Source organism: Diabrotica undecimpunctata, chromosome 1 (genome assembly GCF_040954645.1).
Source record: "Diabrotica undecimpunctata isolate CICGRU chromosome 1, icDiaUnde3, whole genome shotgun sequence".
Classification (NCBI taxonomy): domain Eukaryota; kingdom Metazoa; phylum Arthropoda; class Insecta; order Coleoptera; family Chrysomelidae; genus Diabrotica; species Diabrotica undecimpunctata.
Genome location: NC_092803.1, coordinates 83,856,757 through 83,879,500, shown reverse-complemented (window position 1 = coordinate 83,879,500; position 22,744 = coordinate 83,856,757). Strand labels below are relative to the sequence as shown.

Sequence of the window (22,744 nt, the reverse complement as noted above, 5' to 3'; positions counted from 1 at the left end):
ATACGTGCGTTACATTTTAAAACTCGACGCGATGTTCAAAAACTAACTGTCCCTCTAAATAAAATGTCTCATATATATATATATATATATATATATATATATATATATATATATATATATAAATAACCGTTATCGAGAATTACGGAGAAGAATCGATGACCTTCCATCCAAAGCAGGTATCTTTTATATCGGAGGGAGACCCATACGTCTAGAAACTCATCTACCCTCCTGACCCTTGGCGAAAAGACTGGAAGGTCACGCCATACTGGTTTTTTTATAGCGGTTTCTGCCGGCTGTTGTATGATCTAGAAAATACTTGAATAGAAAAGATATTAGTAATAAATATGTTTACAGTTTTGAGTCATATGATGCGTCATTATCTATCGTAACAATACTCTAAGTTTGGTAAAAGTTAGTTTCTAATTTAGTATCAGTAATCTTAAAACCGTAATTATAAAGTCATTATTAATGACTCCTTCACGACTCGTTAAGGACATACAAAGAACTGAGAAGAATTATTTCCGAGAATGTCTAGTCACTGGATTTCAAACGAGTTCGTACCTTAGTCTCCTTATGTTGTCGAGTCTCAATAAGAAAGGTGCTACCACGCGCGTATTAGAACTATTTTGTAGAATGGAGATGGTTAATTGTAGTACGAGTAAACAGATCAGATTGACACCAGAATCCAAAGGAATAGTTTACAATGTATTTAAATATATGCAAATACTATTTCGTGAAGATAATCGAACCAACCTTAAACAACGTGTGAGTGAAGCTACTGGAGTATCTTTACGTACAGTAGAAAGGAACATTCAACAAGCGAGTATGTTAACAAACGCAGAGTCAAATAATACACTAAAATTTCCAGCTACAACACTTGCTAAAAGGAAAGCAACCGTGACAGACTTGAGGGAGTATGACCAACAGTTCATTAGAAATACCATTCATCGTTTTCATGAGACTGAACATTGTCGTGTATCATACGAATGGACTGGAAGTGTGAGTTCTCTCTACAGAATTGTGAAAGATTTGGGATTTAAATGGAAGAAAACGAAAAGTAATCGACGTTTATTAATTAAACGGAATGATATTCGTGCTCTACGCATTAAATATTTGAACAAAATTAAATATTACAGAAGCGAAGGTAAGTCAACTGTATATGTTGATGAAACCTATGTACATGCAGGACACATTACGCCAAATAGTTGCACAGATAACAGTGGCAAAGGATTGTTCAAAAACATTTCAAAAGGAAGTAGGTTGGTTATCGTACATGGTGGTGGGGAGAAGGGTTTCATACAGAATGCCATTTTGATTTTTAAGTCAGGAACAAAGACAGGAGATTATCATGATGATACAAATTCAGAAAATTATGAAAAATGGATGAAAGAATAGTAAATCCCCAATTTGCCTGTTGGATCTGTTGTTGTTACTAATAATGCGTCATATCATAATGTACAAATTAATAAAGCACCCACCAGTAATTCTAAAAAAAATGGATATGATATCTTGGTCGACAGAAAAAAATTTATTACAAATACTATTTGTATCGTCAATGTTAAAACCGCAATTTGACTAGTGCTGCAAGAATGTGGACATGTTTCTTTAAAACCTCCGCCATATCATCCAGACTTGAACCCTATAGAAATGGTTTGGGCGCAAATAAAAAATGAAGTTGCAAAACAAAACGTTTATTTTAAGTTAGAAGACGTAAAAATAGTTTTTTCTGATGAAGCGACGTTTCATTTAAACGGAACGGTTAACAAACTCAGAGAAAATCCTCACTTGGTGTGTGAGACTCACGCAATATTCTAAAACAAATTAACATTTGGGCTGGTATCATTATCAATAAAATTATTGGTCTTTATTTTTTTGAGGGCACAGTTGATGGTGAGGTTTATCTAGATTTTTTGATTAACTTTTTAGTGCCTACATTACGAAGATTTTTTCCTGATGTCAATCATACAAATGAGATAGATCGATCTATTTACTACCAACAAGACAGAGCTCGTCCGCATTTTGCACGTATAGTTAGAAATTATTTAAACGAGGTTTTTCCCAATAGGTGGATTGGAAGACGTGGAACGATCGAATGACCGGCTAGATCTCAGATTTGACTCCTCTCGATTACTTCTTATGGGGTTATTTAAAATCTAAAGTATATTTTAATACACCAAACAGTATTGCTGATTTAAAAGTTAGGATAACGGAAGAAATTAACAAAATAATTCGGCTATTGTCAAGAAGTGAATGGTCGGTCATTTTGAACATTTAATTTAATTGAAAATTGCATTGAAAAATACATTCTAAATATTATGTGACATTATTATCTTCATTCAACCTAAAGTTTTGTAATAGACATTATCAAAATTTTACATCTTAAAAATCATTTTTCTTAGTAATGATTCCACCAAACTTAAAAAAAACTTTATATTTCTGAACAGAGGACTAAAATCTCTTTCCAACAAGGTGCCACATGACCCCCTTTGTTATTTAAAATTTTCGAGGGGGTGCTTATAATTCAAAGGTGGTGCTAGAAGGGAATAATATTTTCATACTGTATAAATTGTCAATTTAAGAATAAAAATCGACCTGTTTCAGGTTTTTTTCAGATAGTACATAATAACGCGCCAAAAATGAATTTATTCCATACATATGGACCGGATGGTATATATATATATATATATATATATATATATATATATATATATATATATATATATATATATATATATATATATGATATATTATAATAATATGTATTAAAATGTAGTACAATATTGCCAAAAATATAATCTAATATCATTGTTTAATAAATTGTGTCTACTCATCTTTAACAATTTGATTTAAATCATAAGTATTTTTTGGAACGCCACCGCCACTACGCCACTACAGTTGAAACATACATTATTACATATTGATTTATGTGTTTCATGCTGGGTCAAATGACCTCTTAAAAATGTTCCATGGGCTTGTAGTCTATCTATCTATCTTTGCATTTTACGACTTACTTTCTGAATCACTGCTGATGCCGGGCACAATTTTTCTTATATTTCAATGTGTGATTATCTTATTATATTTTCAAATGTGTTTATTACTTTTTTAACCCTCTGAAAATCTTTTAAAAAAGGATATATGTACTAAATTCGAGTGCTTACGGTATTTAAATAAAACTTTACTTATTATTATTTACTTATTACTACAAAAACCGCAATAGATAATATGACTAAGCAGTTGTTTAGTGGTTTTCACGCTACACTTAACAATTCTGTTTTATAAACAAGTACATAATTGGAATTGAGTCACTTTTGTGACTCTCTACTCTTTGTACAATTATGTTGATATTTCTGGTCGAATAGATACATTTATAATAGATAAGTTTGTTTTTAGGATCCGTTAATGCTTTTTAGATACCATTTATATTTTATAAATCTTTCTGTTTTATCTTTGCACCCTGAATAAAATAAATAGTTATATTTTTTTCTATATCTTTTTGCTTAATTTGCGATATGTAAGCTACCCTGATTAATCTACTTACTATATTTCATGGAAATAAATTACGCTTTAATAAGTTTACCTACGTGGATGTTTAGATTTCCACTTCTATAACGATTTCCGAATTGAAATCGAAACGTCAAAATAAATGTATTATTTAAGTTGTGGCTAATTTCCATATAGGTACTACTACTTCAGAACCATACTACTCTCATTATACAGAGTGGCCCAAAAGTCTGGAAACGACCAATTATGTCGTAAATTGCTGGTCATAATTGTACACAATTTGAGGTACACCTATTTTGGGATACGGAGATTCCATATTTGATATTTGCAATGTTGCCAAATTTGCCGTTTCTCTTATATTATTAGTAACTTTGGTTTTTCAAATTTATCAACCTGTATATTCAGTCATTATTGAAATCTCCTATTCAATACGAGTTCAACCATATGTAAAACTTATGATTTTATGTAGTCTGGAAGGTCTTAAATACATAAAACAGAAGTCTGGCAACGCCTAATTGTCTCAATAAATTTTTTAATAATAACTATTTTCCACTACATTAAAATGCAACAATTGATAGATTACAACATTTTTTAACATAATGGTTACCTTATCAAGTTTTCAAAATGTGCTCCATTTGTGAGTTGACAGTACCCTAATCGATGGTAGAATGCGTCTACCACATTTCTGCATGATTATCTAGAAATTATTCGAGATTCATATTTACACCAAAATGAGCTGGAGCTCCATCTTGTTGAAACCATATCTGATTAAAATTGACCCCAAACAAGTTTTTCAGTGTAGGTAGAAGTAACATTTTGTAACTATCTGACGTTAAATTTCCTTCGATAAAAAATGGCCCAATTAACTGAGTACCTACTAGACCTGACCATAACATTTAATTTTTGTGGTCTTTGAGTATGGTTTTCACGCATCCAGTGTTGATTTACGACACTTAAGTACCTTAAATTGTGTCGATTTACACTTCCACGCAGTGTAAAGGCTGCTTCATCGGAAAAACATATTCTGTTAACGAAATTTTCATCATTTTAAATTTTATCCTTCATTACCTCAGTAAACTCTAATCTACGATCGAAGTCATCTTCACTTAATTCTTGCAACAAGTTAATTTTGTATGGTTTAAATTTATTTTTAAGTAATACACGTAAGACTGAAGAATAAGTTGGCTACTTCACAATAAGATCTTTTTCTGTCACCGCACGCTCTCATCATTAGAATAATAGTAATTCGTTCTTCTTCGTTAAGAGCCATTTTAGAGAAGCAATTTATCTTGCAGAACTTTTCGAAACACAACTACTGTCAGTTTTACTTAATAATGTAAACGGTGAACAAATGTTAAAATCACAGCATTCTACATTTAAATATTTAAATTTATTAAAATCTACATATTTTGCACTGTTTTGTGTATTTAAGACCTTCCAGACTACATAAAATATAAGTGTTACACATGGTTGAACTCGTATTGAATAGGAGATTCCAATAATGACTGAATATACAGGGGATGAATTTGAAAAACAAAAGTTACTAATAATATAAGAGAAATGGCAAATCTGTCAACATTGCAAATAGCAAATATGGAATCTACGTATCACAAAATAGGTGTACCTCAAATTTTGTATAATTATGACTAGCAATTTACGAGATAATTGGCCGTTTCCAGACTTTTGGGCCACTCTGTATATATTAGTTGTAGTATATAATTATTAGTTATAGTACTTTCATTTGAAACGCTTACATCAACCGAAATCAAAACGAAGCTGTTTTAACAGTATTGGAATCCGCTTGTTGTCGAATTGAATTGTAGTGTATATGCACACGTGATGCCCGCGGTGAACGTCCAAAAATGGTTCCTGGGTCAGGAATAATTGAAAAAGTGAACCAAGGCTTTATCTGTTTCTTTGTGAAGATGGGTAATACTCCCAAATTGATAACTAAGATTTTTACTTTAAGTGAACATAACAAAATGACTCCGAGATATTGCCAAAGTGTGTGGTGTAAGTTTAGGAGATGTAAATAGATTTTGAAGCAAAAAGGAGACACTGGGACGGTTGAGGTGATTAGGAGAGAGTGAACAGTAAAGGTAAATCTAGAAGAAAGGGAGAGATAAGAGCATGGTGAACATGAAGCTTTTTTAATGAGAGAAAATACATTAAACCCAGTAAAAAAAGTTAATAACTTTAGCCAAATAGCATCTGCCGGAGTTGTTCACAACAAACGATGGACAGTATTTGAGGTACACAAAATGAACGAGGCTGCTCAGAGTCGGAACAGATGTGGAGGTGGCCCTTACGACAGTCTTACATAAACAAAAAAAAAATGGAGAGAAGAAAAATTAGAAGATGATAGCTGCTAGAGCTAAACCGGAAATATTGAATGAACGAAACAAAGAAAAACTATAAACAATTTTCCAAAAAGGGCCCGAATCAAATTTTTTTTTATAGCTTCTTAGAATCTTGGAGATAAATAACACTTATTGAATATACTTATTGAATATACTTATTGACAAAATTATTTGTAGAGAAACATTTGACCTATATTTGTAGATAGATAGATAGATAATACAGTCAAAAGTAACCAAGATTGGAATGCCTACAGGTATAAGCTAACGCTATACAATAAAGAAATTCGGAAAGCTAAAAGGAATTCATGGAGAGAGTTTTGCTAGGAGATTACAGATATCCCGGTATGTTCTCGAATCCATAAAGTCCTGGTAAAGGATGGTGCTACTACGAAAGAAGTAGGTTTCCTAAAGAAAGCTAATGGCAAATTTACGGACACCAAAGAAGAAAGTCTTAGAGAACTGATAAACACGCACTTTCCGGGCTCGACAATTCTGGATGATGCAGATAGGCCAACCAACATAGACCAAAGGCTCACTAGGCCAAAGTCTACAGATTGGGAAATAGCGACAGCAATCACAAGACCGAACAGAATTAGATGGGCTATAAATAAGTTTCGACCCTATAAGTCTCCAGGGACAGATGGCATATATCCAATACTGTTGCGTATGGGATTAGAAATATTGATACCACACCTATGCAAGCTCCTCAAAGCCAGTTTAGCATGGGGGGTCGTACCGGAAATATGGCAAAAGGTTAAAGTCATATACTTGCCTAAGGTAGGTAAAGTATCAGACCTAACACCAAAGTCATATAGACCGATAAGCCTATCTTCTTTTCTATTAAAAACGCTGGAAAGGCTTCTTGATGCTTGAAGGCGTTGGATGATCTAAATAAGCTTATCTCAAAATCAATGGAAGACAGATATAGTAATGGCCGCTTTTTTAGATATAGAAGGGGCATTTAATAATGTTACTACCAGCTCTTTGACCGGAGCTATGAGTAGACGAGGCGCACCTGCGGTAATATGCAGATGGATAAGGGCATCCCTGGAGGATATTACAGTAATGTCCACTCTGGGTAAAGCAACCATCAAAGCAAAAGTAGGTGGAGGCTGTCCACAAGGAGGAGTTCTGTCTTCTCTACTTTGGGCAACCTTGGTAGATGATCTCCTCAGAAATAGGTTCACAGAAGGCTTTTATTGTTTAGGATATGCTGACGATACAGCAATCGTTGTCAAGGGCAGGTTTGCTCAGGTGCTGTCTGAGAGAATGCAAGCAGCCCTAAATATAGTTGACGACTGGTGTAAACAAGAGAGACTGATAGTTAATGCTTAGAAAACAAATCGCCAACTTCACCAAAAAAAAAAAAACAGCACTACAAGGCCTAAAACCCCCGGTGCTGGGAGGAACAGAGATTTCGTTTGCCAAAGAAACAAAATACCTTGGGGTATATTTTGATTATAGGCTTACATGGAATACTCACATTCTGAAAACCACACAGAAAGCTACTATGTCTCTATGGTTATACACAAGGGTTATTAGACCCATGATAACCTATGGCTCGGTGACGCAGTAATGGAAAAAGACGCAGCAAGTGGGAGCAATAAGGCTGCTAGGTAATACACAAAGGCTATCATGCCTGTGTATTACAGGGGCCATAAAAACAACTCCTACTGCATCGTTGGAAGTCCTGCTGAATCTGCTACCACTTCATATCTTTATAGAGGGCGAAACCAGATCAGTGTTACACAGATTAATCGATAGTCAGCGACATATAAGCCAGATGCATGGTGCTGACAACAGAAAGCTAATCGAGGAGTTAAAAGTCGATATTGTGATGGGGCAACCTATCGATGCAACAGCTACGAGATATAGCTTTAACAATAAGTTCACAATTAAGATACCAGGCAGGGAAGACTGGAATAAAGGTGTACCCATACAAGCTGCTGCTACCTGGTACACGGATTGGCTCAAAAACATCGGAGGGTGTGGGAGCCGGCATAGTAGGGACAAATCAAGGGATACATTTCCCGGTAAGTCTATCTAAGGATGTAACAGTTTTCCAGGCGGAAATAACGGCAATCCATCACCGCGTGGAAGAAATAGAAAGGCAGTAAAGCCCGTTCTGTTCAGTTGTCATCTTCACAGATAGTCAGGCAGCGCTTAAGGCACTCAATTCTGTAGAGGTCAATTCTAAGCTAGTATGGGATCGTGTGTGTGTGCCCTAAATAAACTAGGAGACCGTAGCAAGGTTACGGTAGCCTGGGTACTGGGGCACGAGCAATGAAAAAGCAGATGAAATGGCCAAACAAGGTTCATCAATGCCATTCATTGGACCAGAACCCTTCTGCGGAGTTGCAAAATCAGTAACAAGAACGGCTACAAGGAAGTGGGTAGTTCACAAATCTCTGGAATGGTGGAGGAATTCACCAGGACAAAGATAGGCGAAACTGTTCATTAAAGAACATTCGCCAAAATTTACGGCAGGCCTAATAAGCAAAGACAGAAACACAGTCAAAGCCATAGTAGGTCTTCTAACAGGGCACTGTAAGCTGAATAGGCACTTGAAGCTAATGGGATTATCAGATGATGACCTGTGCAGATTCTGTCACTCGAAGAAGAAAAGCAGAGCACATTTTATATCAGTGTGACAGTCTGGTAAATTTGCGGTTCTTTGCACTAGGAGAAGAAAGTCCACCGGCAAATAGCTACATGGACGGTACAGTCTCGAAGCTAGGTACTAGACTTTATAAAAAGGGTCAGGCTAGAGAATGCTATCTGGGACTAGGGGACCACAATAGATCTGAAAAGGTCGCGGTGGAATAGGCCAAAAGACCACCTCTCTAAATCTATCTATCTATATTTGTAAAATGCATACGATTAATTTTGAGTTTTTAAATGATTCGTTCACCGGCAAGGCATTTTTATATAATGTGAAATTTAAATAATAATTATTAAATAATAAAACATGGCCTTCATAAAAAATAAACATATTACTATATGTATTTTAAAATAGAAAAATAAAAGAATTTATGAAAGTTAGGAAATACAAATTCAAGGAATATTATTCTATTTTGAATTTTCTATTCGTGAAGATAGACACTGGATCAAAGAAGCATATATATATATATATATATATATATATATATATATATATATATATATATATATATATATATATATATATATATATATATATATATATATATATATATATATATATATATATATATGTCGAATTCCAGAGAAAATCGTCCTTTTTTTGGTGCCAAAAAAACGCTTTTTCAAATTTGAAGGCACACTTCTCAGACCAATTTCTTTTCGTTCCTTATAGCTTAAAAGTGAAGAAAAAAAGAATGCCGTCCGTCGGACGGAGAGTACCCATCGCCTTTTAAGCGATTTTTTAAAATTTACTCATCGATGACAAGATGCTTAAGTGTTACGTGTGGCCTGTTCTCCTGTACGGAATGGAAGCATGGACGTTAAAGGCCAGTTCCATTAACAAACTTGAAGTGTTCGAAATGTGGTGCTTGCGTCGAATGCTCAGAATATCATTGACGGACAGGGTCAGAAATGAGGAAGTACTCAGAAGAGCGGGCTTACAGGATAGGGAACTTTTTAATTATGTAAAAAGTAAGAAGACTGCATACTTGGGGCACATTATACGAGGAGAACGATACACTTTTCAGCAACTGATACTCGAAGGGAAAATAGAGGGTAGGAGAGGTCTCAGACGTAAAAAAATGTCATGGCTGCGCAATATTCGACAATGGACAGGAATCCACAGCTATGAAATGCTTCGCAATGCTGCTAAAAACAGAATTATTTAATCCAGAATATTTAACATCTCACCTGACAAGACGATGTACGGTGGACGCCTACGCAGAAATGCATGGCACCTTAAGAAGAAGAAGACTCATCGAAATTTTACCGTATTTTCAAGACATACTTAAAATAGCTGTCAGCTTCTACAAGGTGACTTGTAATTTCAAGAAAAGACGTCTATTTTGGTTTTTAAAGAGTCCTATAGGTGCTACAGAAACGATACCACAGCTATTTTAAGTATTTCTTGAAAATACGGTAAAATTTCGATGAGTAAATTTTAAAAAATCGCTTAAAAACCGAAGGGTACCCTCCGTCCGGCGGATGACATTCTTTTTTTCTTCACTTTTAAGCTATAAGGAACGAAAAAAAATTGGTCTGAGTGTGTCTTCAAATTTGAAAAAGTGTTTTTTGGCATCAAAAAAAGGAATTCGACATATATATATATATATATATATATATATATATATATATATATATATATATATATATATATATAATATATAAATATATATATATAATATATATATATATACCTACATATATATATATATATATATAATATATATAATATATATATATACATATATATATATATATATATATATATATATATATATATATATATATATATATATATGAAACAATATTATGTTACGTATTCCCAGTCAAAGACAATCCATAGTTTTGCAAAGGGCTCCAATCATCCTCAATCTATCTTAGTCTTTAAATGGAAGACGAACAGAGTAGTCCAATATTTTACGGATTTAAGGAATATTACGAGAGTTAGAGAAGAAGTTTTAATACCCTATTTACACTAAACCCATTACCTTATACAAACATTATTTTCAGTCATAGTTTTGGTGTGGTTTTACCATACGATTAACTATAATGACCATTAACTGTAGTTTCTTTTTGAAGAAAAAAGTTTTTATGTCCCCAATTCGACATGATGAGTCAAATGCTTTAACGAAAGAACCAGGCTTCTAATAAAGAAAACAGACGTCACCGTTAATGTGAAATTCCGTTGTGGTTGTGATTCTCGCGAATGACGCGGATATAAATAACGCCAAAGTAACGTTTTTGTTTGTCTTTTATAAATCTGTAATTCTAAATAGTTTTAGGAAAACACAAAAGTTAATATTCGAATTTTCGATATTTTCCGTCTTTTGTACATTCCCATTTCGGCGATTAAAAATTGAACGATTTCGTTTACGATCGTATTATACCACTGTTTGTAGGTCCATTCTAGGTCACTTTATAATATTTGGTGGTCCATGATATTAACTTATATATATATATATATATATATATATATATATATATATATATATATATATATATATATATAAATTTTTTAATTTCTTATTTAACTGAGCCATCACCGAGCGCCAGTCTTTGGCTACGTAAGTAGTCGTTAACACTAAAACCCGAGCCAGCAGGTTACACGAATGGAAATTGTAAGCCAACTGGCTGCAGTGCGCGCATTATAACAAACGGCTTCCGATAAAAAGTATAATTATAATTTAGGAATATAAGGTAATATAAATGGATTTGAAACCTGAAGATTTGTTAAGACTTAAGCTGAAGTGTAGCTGATCCACTCCACGATCCACTTATCAAATATATTGATAGCTCGCTATCACTTCCGTAAATACAGAGTAGTCGCCATAAACTTCGTTACTTTTAATGGAGCACCATATATATTATTGTATAATTACCTGCATAAACATTTTACATACATTTTAATGCTTATATTGGTACCATATATATCATTTTTCATATAAAAATGCTTGCACGTCATTCAAGTCATTTTTCAGAATAACGAACCCCAATTTATTAATATTAGTTTTATTTTCTATGTGCCTTCTTTTTATTTTTTAAACAGCTGTAGTGATAAGAGTTTAAAATAAATTTTGTGGAAGTTTTGAAAACAAAGTTTTCAGTGCTTTATTGTTACATAAAATGAATTTCCATCAAGTAACGATCGAATCCATCAATTATACATATATATATATATATATATATATATATATATATATATATATATATATATATATATATATATATATCACCTTCATCGCCACCTAAATGAAAAACTTATTTAGTACAGGTGGTGGAAGTTAACATCTAAAACTTACATTGAAAATGTTCAGTTAGTCCTTGTAGTGAACATTGTCTTAAAATATGTTAAAAAACATTTAAAATTTTTAAATAAAAACATTACAACATAAAAGGGTATTTTTACAACTTCATGTCAAAGGCACTTTAAAGGGAAGTAGTAGAATAGAAGAATTTTTCTTCTCTTTTGTTGAAAGTCTTGCCATCTCCTGTCAAAATCTCGATGTCATATGTAATAAGGTTATATTCACATCTACACCTCATGCAACAAATATGAAACCCACAGCCGGAATAAAACTTTTAAAGAAATACAATCAGCCGGAAGATTAAATCTATTCTCAAGTGCAGATAGGTCATCTGTGTATGTTATGATAAGTTGCCTCCATATTCCAGTCTGTTAAGTTTTGTCAGATCTTACTGAAGCAAAAATGAGTAAATACAACTGAAGATTTCCACATTTTTCTTACAGTTGATAGAAGAGCTATAGTTATGGATGTAGCACATTTCTATGAAATTTCTTTTTAATTGGTTGTCCACCTTTTTTAGTACTTCCACATTGTCCAAGTTGGCAATGTGTCCAGTATTCTTAATATGTTGGCTAAAAGCTGTACTTGTAGGTTTCCTCACATCACTCTTGTGCAAAGCTATTCTTTTTGATAGTTTCTGGCTGGTTTGACCGACATAGACTTCCGAACAGGAACTACATGGAATAGAATACACTACATTGAAGTGATCCAGATTTTTAACTCTTTCTGCCAGGTGAGTGAAGTATGTCCCTAATCTTTTGTACACTGAATTTGCTATCACTATGTTAAACTGTCTAAAAAGGTTTGTGATCTGTGATGATAAACCCCTGATGTAAGGCAATCTCCCATAGAAACGTTCTACTGATTCTCCTTGTGTTTGTCTTTGGTGTGTTCTTGCCGTTGGCATATCTTGGAAGAGCAGTTTGTTCAGCAGCATCTTAAGATAGTAATTTTTTCTAAGAATCTAACCTAGTACAGCTTTTAACCAACATATTAAGAATACTGGACACATTGTCACCTATGACAATGTGGAAGTACTAAAAAAGGTGGACAACCAATTCAAAAGAAATTTCATAGAAATGTGCTACATCCATAACTGTAGCTCTTCTATGAACTGTAAGAAAGATGTGGAAAACTTGAGCTGTATTTACTCATTTTTGCTTCAGCAACACCTGACAAAACGTAACACACTGAAATATGGAGGTAACTTGTCATAACATACACAGATGACCTACCTGCACTTGAGAATAGATTTCATCTTCCGGCTGATTGTATTTCTTTAAAAGTTTTATGTGACCTGTGGGTTCCATATTTGTTGCATGAGGTGTAGATGTGAATATAACCTTATTACATGTGACATCGAGATGTTGACAGAAGATGGCAAGATTTTCAGCAAAAGAGAAGAAACATTCTTCTATTCTACTTCTTCCCTTTGAAGCGACTTTGACATGAAGTTGTGGTTTTTGTATGAGGTTGAGGTCCTTACAGAAAGGATCCTCCCAATACCTGAAAACACAGATAATAAAAACACAAGAAAAATATCATACCTCAGAAATCTTGTAATAAAGAGGATTCTAAACATCACTATTAGTGAAACCAACACAAAAATTATAAACCTACAGAGAAACATAAATAAATCAATAGAGTATCTTAACAGCAAGTTACAGCAACATAAATAAATCAATAGAGTATTTTAACTCCCCAATAAATAACATGATTGATTTCTAGAGACTACAGGTCAAAAGATATAAAAGAATCTTCAACCGTATAAAAAGAAGCAACATCTCAAAACTTAACCAACCCACCAAAGACCCTTTAGCTTCACTCACAACTACAAATCAAAATGCATGGTTGCTAAATCAATCTAATGTGTCTTTGCCTCAAGACATAAAATCTTTTCTAACACTGGGTCCAAAATTTTTACTACCAATCTCAGTGAAAGATATTGATATGTACACATACCTAGCAGACATTGGGCGGAATGCATAAAACGTAGTAGATGCTATTGCTTTAGCAAATAGTATCTAGTTTGTAGCATTTTCTATTACATAAAAGGAGGTGCTTTGTTGAAAAGACCGTACTACACAACCGAAGTACTTGCTACTGACCTGAAGGATCTACTACTAAATGTAGCGCCAGCCATAGTGCCCTTGTGTGCATCACACCAATCGTATTCATCATCATCATCAGTGGTGCTACAGCTCTAGTTGAGCATTGACCTTCCCCAGTCTATTTCGCCAGTCGTTTCTGTTCATCGCCAACCGTTGCCAATTTGCCGCACCGATTTTCCTTGCGTCCTCGTTCATACCGTCCCTCCATCTCAGTCGTGGTCTGCCTCTACTCCTATTTCCCACTGGGACCGATAATAGAGTTCGTCTGGGTGGGTAATTTTCATTTGCTCTTGACACATGTCCAGCCCATCTAAGCCTACCTATTTTTATGAAGGATATTACATCTCTACCATTTACTATTTTTTTATACTTCTCGTACAATTCGAAATTATATCGCCTTCTCCAAATACCATTCTCACAGAATGCGCCCATTATTCTTCTTAGTATCTTCCTTTCGAAGACGAGCAGAAGATTTGCGTCTGTTTTGGAGATGGTCCATGTTTCTGACCCATATGTCAGCACTGGTAGGATGAGTGTTCTATATATTATTAGTTTGGTTTTCTGGCTTAAATTTCTGTTTTTTAGCTGCTTGCTTAGTCCAAAATAACATTTGTTTTCTAGCAGTACCCTCCGTTTTTCTTCTTCAGATGTGTCATTATCGTTTGTTATGAGAGAACCCAAATATGTAAACTTATTTACTACCTCAAAATTATATTGGTCTATACTGAAGTTTTATTCGGCGTTTCTAGCTCTATCTCTGTTATTTGGAATAGATGCTAACATTTTGGTTTTTTCCTCGTTTATTTTAAGGCCCATATTTTGTGCGGCTGTCAAGAAGGTGGAAGTCATCTCTTTAAGTCCTCGTGTAGTACGTGCGATCAAATCCAGATCGTCAGCGTAAGCCATAATCTGCGTTGATTTATTAAAGATTGTTCCCCTATTGTGTAACTCGGCATCTCTTATAGTCTTTTCTAACGCTATATTAAAGAGAAGGCACGCCAGCGCGTCTCCCTGCCGTAACCCTGCATATGTTTCAAACGCTTGTGACATATCGCCTTGTATTTGCACTCTGCAGATCACTTTACTCATAGTTGTTTTTACGAGCCTTATTAATTTATGGGGAATGTTAAGTTCATTCATGGCTTCGTATAATTTACCTCTTAGGACGCTATCATACGCTGACTTAAAGTCCACAAAGAGATGGAACGTGTCAATAATTCATTGGTTTTTTCTAAGATTTGACGTAGCACAAAAATCTGGTCAATTGTTGACCTACCTGGCCTAAAACCGCTTTGATACTCACCAAGGATTTCTTCCACGTACGTACTTAAACGGCTGTACAGGGTGTTGGAGAATATTTTGTACATTGTATTCAGAAGAGTTATACCCCTATAATTTTTACATTCCAACAAATCTCCCTTTTTGTGCAGTGGACATATGATTCCAGTGCACCATTCCTCTGGCATTTGTTCTTCTTCCCAGACTTTGACTATTATGTTGTGAATTTGGTGCATAATGCTGTTACCTCCATGTTTGATGAGCTCTGCGGGGATACAATCCACTCCTGGGGACTTGCTATTTTTGAGTCGTGTGATTGCGTCTTTCACTTCAAATATTGAGGGAGGTTCTACGTGAGTGTTATTTCTTGGTTTTTGGGGTGACGCATCATTTTCCACTTCGGTACCAAGTAGTTCTTTGAAGTGCTCAACCCATCTGCTTTGTACTGCGTCAGCGGTACTGACTATATGTCCATTTTTGTCTCTACACATCGTCAGCCGTTGTTTAAATTCTTTTCTTGTCTTATTTAGGATATTATAGAACTTTCTAGTTTCATTTTGCCCCTTTAATGATTGAAGCTCTTGCATAATCTGGTTTTCGAAGGTCCGCTTTTTCCTTCGATGTATGCGTTTTTCCTCCTTCCTAAGATCTTTGTACATTTGCTCCTTATCCCGTGTTCTTCTTTGTTGCATAAGTTTATATGCATAATTTTTTCTTTTAGTGATATCTTTACATTCATCGTCGAACCAACTGTCGCGTGGAGTGGATTCTTCTGGTCCTAGGACGTTGTTTGCCGCTTCCTTAATTGTTCTTCTACATATATCCCATTGCTCGCTAGCTGTTAAATTCTCATCTGTTGTGCTTTCATGTTCAAGGTAATTTTGATACCTTTCTAGTGCACGGGGCTCTTTCAAGAGTTTTAAATTGTAGCGAGTACTTTGTAGCGATACACCAATCGTATTAGAACTAGTTTTTCATGTGGTTTTTCAAATGCTTGTGTTTTGTGAATAATTATTATTAGAATAAGTGAGTAGGTAGTAAAAGTGAGTGGTTTAGATTCCGACAAAAGAGTTAGGCGAGGACAAAAATGAACAAGTGTTGTTTGTTAATCTTCTTGAAAATTATCAAATTTTATTTAATAAAAGAATGATCCCAAAAATTAAATATGAAAAGGAAGCTGCATTGAATAAATTAACTGCTGTCTTTAATGAAATTATCGAAAAAAACCTAAATTCAAAACAAATTATGAAGAAATTCAACAACATGAAAACAAAGGTTAAAAAAATTGTTGACGTAAAAAAAACTGGTAACAAAAAAATAGTACTAACTGACTGGAAAGAAAATTCTATGAGTTAGGGAACATTGGAGAAAATTTAGTCTTGCACAGGGTACCAGGTGCTTGTCAGACCGGTGTAAGAGAGGAGATTGGGGTTTCATCACAAAAAAATAATGATGAAAACGTTCTTTTTAGCTCCAATTCTGGTTGCCAAAACCTAACAGGCAGAGATCCCAAATATCCTAGTGCGAAGAAGGAGTCGCTGATTAAACTACAGAACACCTGCTTACGAAAACAAATTGAAGCAGCCAAAGCTTAAATTTCTTGTGCTCGAGCTCAACAGACTTCGGAAGAAGCTCAGGAACGAGCCGCGGATGCATTGATAAAGTTTCCTGAAGCTGGTGAGCAATTAGTCAACCATATAGTTCAACGTGATATGGTACAGTGACAAAATTTGTATGTAGTTATATATTTTTATAAAAACAAAGTTATAAACTAAATATTAAATAAATATGTTAGTATGTTGTATTTTGTTTAATATTATTAAAATAAAAATCAAAATATTCGTTACGAATTTTTATTAGACCCTGTACATATTGTAATAATATATGAGTTAGCTGGCATTACGAAATAGAGCCTCCGTAACCTCATTTCTACGTTGTGTGCCTCGATTTCGAATTTGTGCTTGATTTCCTTCAGGTATCACTTCATTTGCATCTTGCACTACAATTTGAACTGGATCAAAATCATGGTACGGATCCTGTAGATGTTTAGATATGTTGTGAAAAACAAATGCACTTACAATATGTTTTGGAATGTTTTCAGTTTATAGGCGAAAAGTATGCTGTAACATTGGAAAACGCCTTTTCAACTGGCCAAAACAGCGCTCGATGACACAACGTTCCTTCGCATGAATTGTATTATAATTTTGTTAAATAGGTGTGGTTGGATTTTTAAAAGGTGTCAATAACCACGGTGCAATACCATATCCTTCATCACCTATCTCCTTGCACAGGCTGCTCCTTGCACATTATTATACATAATTCGATGCACTACGGAGTTTTGCCAAATTCGACTATCGTCCACGGAGCCTGGCCAACTCGCATCGACACTGGTAAACATTTCTTGGGCGTTATAAGTAGCTTGTACATTTATGGAATATACTCCTTTTCTACTCACGGATTCTTCACCATGGATACGTGGCTTTGTTATTTTAACGTGGGTACAATTAATAGCACCTATAACATTGGGTATTTGCTTATTGGTATTTGCCCACTGATTGATAGCAACTTCAAATAACTCGTTAGTATTAGGAAATGTTATCCAATTATTTCTCTTTAAGTAAATTGTTTCTGAAACACTGATCAAGGTTCTGGATACAGTACTTTGGTTAACATTTAAATCAACAGCAACTCCCTGCTGATATCCAAGATGTCCTAAAAAGATAATATTTATGTTTTTCAAAGTTTATACAACTTATTTCCAAAACTAACCTAAACTTCTCAAAAATATCTCCATTTTTCAGTGGGTGACAAGGCTCCACCTCTTGTTTTTACGGAATCGTCATCGTCAAGAAAATGACTAGCAAACCACTCTACATTTTCTCTGTTAATTCTAAAACAAAAACTATGAAGGTAACTTTTTATAAAGATTTTATATTATTACCTAAATATATATACCTTACATATGCAGTGCGCTGAAATAAGTCTTTCCTACTTCCCCCCCCCCCCTACTTTCCTACTCTCCCATTTAAAAAATCAAAGTTATAACTGTCACCTGAAGAAGGATTGCTTAAAGTTCGAAAAATTGATGCTATAATATACTATGATTATTTTAAAAATTGACCTCTCCGAGCGTTTTGCTTATATTAAAAATAAATGAATTAATATGGGAGGTAACACTTATTCCAGCGCACTGTGCACTTATTCACCTAAACTGAAGCAAATTCTACTAAACTAGCAAATACTTCAAAAGCGTAGTACATCCTTCTATGTATCTCGTAAATAGTCGCAAATACTACGAAGGAAAGCAAAATGCTTTGTAACTGTAGCAAGTACTACAAAAATGTAGAATTACTTGAAGCATTAGCAGATACTACGTTTTATGCATTCCACCCATTGAGTACTGTATTAAAAAACTTCCCACAGAATCACAAACCTGCAACTTTAAAAAATAATAAGCATAATTACTAACCACATCAAAACTAACCGTGAAGCATGTTTAAAATTTCTTTAAATTATTCCCCTTAGAAAATTACTTTCACGCCGCCTGTGTCTATATATTTTGTTAAAAGCCTTAAAATTAACCCAACAGCAACGAGCGATTTGTTACGCTTTTTTTTTAACAATGAAATATTTCGCCAAATGTTCCCTGTTCTTTTTATCTATCTTCTCTAAATAGAAATATTTCCTAGTAACAAAGGAATCAGTGCCTATTGTGAAATACCCGGTCTACCTTCTCAGAAAAGCAGAGGAGTTGGTTTTCGGTGAAGGTATAATTCCTGTCGGAAGATAGTGGTTAGGTTACAAAAATGACCACACTATCCTTGCCATTTAAATATCATTTTTGCGTGGCACTCTTCAGCCAATACTCCCACTCCTTTTTTATCTTTAGCTTGCCTAAGAACAGAATTCGAATTCATTTTCGAGTTGGTTCCTGTGGCAAGCGGTTTGTCTCCATCAAACGGCAGTAGTTTCAATTCACCCTTATATCTTCACACAGTGATTCCTATATTAACTATTTTCTCTTTTGCCAAACAGACGTCTTCCAATTCGAAGGAACGAAGTCACTTCTGTTTGCCGATCATTCACATCTACCTTCATTTGTCTCTACCTTCATTCATCTGCTGTTCCTGTCCGGCTGCTTCTCTTTTCGTCTGCCTAAATAAATTTGAGAGATTACGGATTGAAGATCGTAATTCGTTACCGTACCTGCCGCCCCAAGTACCTGTTGCGAGGACAACCTGTCAAGTGCCTTTATTGACAGCGTTCTGTAAACGAACGTCACTACCTGTGTCCACCTGTTGCCTACTGTATTGTGAGTATACTGTATCCAGAAATTAAGTGTCTCATTATAAAAGTTATTTTAATAACAGCTGTAAATCTGAATAATCCCTTGTAAATACTCTATTGTTGTATAATTATCACAGCTACCAAAGCTGCCAGGACCGGCATAATAGCCAAGCATAGCACAACTGATATAGGTACATATAATCAGATCAAATATTATCATTCAAGCATAATGTCAAAAAACTCTTTTTATAAACATACAAATTTCCCGAACATCGAGAACATCGAATTGTACAAGCACGAAGAGCTATAGCATGTTTGAACGGAGTTCTATGGAGTAAAGAAATATCAAAGAAAAGAAAATGGAACATCTATGAGACAATGGTTAAAACTAGCCTACTTTATGGAGCTGAGACATGGAGAATAACCGAAAAATATAAGAAAAAGGTCGAAGCCACGGAAATGGATGCCATCAGAAGATCGATGAGAATATCAAGAGCCGACAGAATACGGAATGAAGTGATAAAACAACAAATGGGTATAGAGGGCACTATAGTTGAGGATATTGAGAGAAAACAGCTCATATGGTATGGGCATGTGAGCCGAATGGGGGACGAAAGATTGCCTAAAAAAACGATGATGTGGCAACCCCCAGAGAAGAGGAAACGAGGAAGACCACCACAGAGCTGGAATCTGGGAGTTAGGAAAGCGATTAGCGCTCGAAATCTGGACGAAGACCTAACTCAAGACAGAATACAGTGGCGTTTGGGGAGTCGGAAAACGTCGTAAGACGTTATAAAAAAACCGAATATATATATATATATATATATATATATATATATATATATATACAAATTTCCCATAATTATTGTTATTAATCATTATTTTAAGTCTCAACGAAGAAAATGTTTTATGTGTGTGTTTTGTGTTTTATTGGCACTGGTTTTCACACTGGCCAGTCAATTTTATAATGATTTTTTTAGACTATAACTTATCACTAACTCAGAGGAGTAATGTGTAGTGTCTGTGTTGAGTAAATGTTTTGTTACTTTAGTAAAGTCGACTTCATTGTCTTTACAAAGACACGCTAATTGTATCTGAACGTCTGAGGTCCCTTCCGTGAGTACCGATTTACTCGTTTTAAAAGGTTCATATTTATTCATGTTGACTTGTTATGTTTAAGTTTTCCGTTTCATGTCTGAAAAAGTTGGCAAAAAATGGGAAATTTCTTTATTAATAATTTTACGAAAAAAAATTATTCTTCATTAAAGGTTATGCATCACATAGAAATCATAATCTTATAAAATATTAAGTGGTAGATAGGGAAAATCAAAATTATTAATTAAGTCCGAAGAAGAAAGTGATTTTAAATTTAGATATGCAAGAAAATGTAATTTTAAAATGTTTGTAGGTATTAAAAATTATGTATTTAGATTCATGGCCTTCTAATAATTAAATAATACATTTAAAGTAAAAAGTAAATAAAAATATACTTTTGCATTTGTTGATTTTGTATATTGAATAAGGTAAATTAGAAATTAAATTAAAAATTAATGCACCTACTGATACATCATTAAAAGGCCATGAATCTAAATTTAAAAATAATTTTTAATTCCTACAACCAAATCAAAATAACTTTTATGCTGCACCTAAATTTAAAAACACTTCACTTTTAAGCATAAATCAATATTTTTGATTTTCGCTGTATACCACTTAAAATTTTATAAATTTGATTATTGATTATTGATTTCTATGCGATGCAGAAATGTTTATGAAGAATAGTTTTTTTCATTAAATTAATAATAAAGAAATTTCCCATTTGTTGCCAACTTTTTCAGGCATACTTTATACCTTACTAACAATTGAAAAACTTCTTCCCTTAGATGAAGTATAAAATATATTTATATATTTAGCTATATGTATATACCTACATTAATTCATTTTAATTTTCACTTCACCATTTTATTATTTCACTTGCAATTTGTTTAACAAAAGAAAAATTGTTTATTACTTTCAAAATTTGGATATATTTAATAAAGAAACGACACAGAAAATATATAATAATTAATTAATTCTAATATTCAATCAGTTTATGTATTTTTTCCCTTAATTATCTAGATATTTATTTAAACTAAATATGTAATGTAAATGACAAATAAATTATAAAATTCGTTAAGCTGGCCCTTTTTACTATTTACCTGAAGAGGCAAATCCGTTTATGGCTTCGACTTTATCAGCGGGATACTTTTAAATTCTGCATAAGTCAGTTCTTATAATTGTGAATGAAGTTTACCTATAATTTTTATTAACTAAAGCTCATCTTCGCTACCTAAATCGTAAGAAGTTGATTTACAACATTCAGTTTAGTGACTTTGCTATTTATGGTTAACTCTAACCGAATGAACTATCACGGGTATAAACTTACGATATAATATATACGTATAAATTACGAACCATTTGTTTTATATTAATGTAGGTTATATTTATGATAAATATTATGAATAGATTTGAGGTGATCACGTTCAAAAAAAAAAATTTAGTAAATGTTTACGTATTCTCAACGCATAATAATAACTTATTTAACGAATATTGATAATTATAATATTCCTTGTTTTTTTTTTTTCTATTCTTGAGAATATTACATTATTCAGAATTATTTTTCAAAAAAGATATTTTTTGTTGTATTCGATAATAAATTGTGCAATCACTTATCTCGTGCCATTTAACTGTGCAGTAAAAATTGTTATAGTGCATTTTTTTGTCTACTATACCTCAATATAACTTTGTTGAAGAACTATTTGCCTTTTATTTTTTTTGTTATGATATAAATTTATATTTTTGTGCATGGTGTATCTTTTTCATTTATTTTCATTGATTTATATTATTTTTTGTTTTATCATATAACCAGTGTATATGTGTCGAAATATTAAGTGTGTACCGCACAATGATAATACCTTTTCTCTCACGGTTTACTTTATTCTCGCGTGATTATCTTAACTGTACCTTACCTTTCTTGTTATCTTATTCTATATGTCTTAAGGTTTCCCTGTTCCTCTAAAAATAGGGTGGTGCCCAAATATTTCCCTTCTCTTATCTTCTAACTTCTCTTCTCTTTAACTTCCCGTCCCTGTATCTAACTGATTCTTTATATTTGAGCTGTAATAAGAGCCCCGACCAAGATACCTCTACCAGACTGAAGCCCGAGCCTAGTACCGTTCTTTGTGTAACCTCTAATCTGCCA

General features: G+C 33.7%; 1 protein-coding gene across 5 annotated transcripts in view; it reads left to right on the top strand.

Annotated features, from left to right (window-relative positions):
• LOC140450917 (prominin-like protein) overlaps positions 1 to 22,744 on the top strand; it is a 238,424-nt gene that overhangs the window by 10,525 nt on the left and 205,155 nt on the right. Inside the window, exon 1 of one of the 5 annotated variants that reach the window (XM_072544606.1) lies at positions 18,112 to 18,129. The exons of the other annotated variants lie outside the window; for them this stretch is intronic. The gene's annotated coding sequence lies outside the window, so the exon portion shown is untranslated. Of the gene's footprint in view, positions 1 to 18,111; positions 18,130 to 22,744 lie in introns of those variants that run through there. 5 annotated transcript variants of the gene reach the window in all.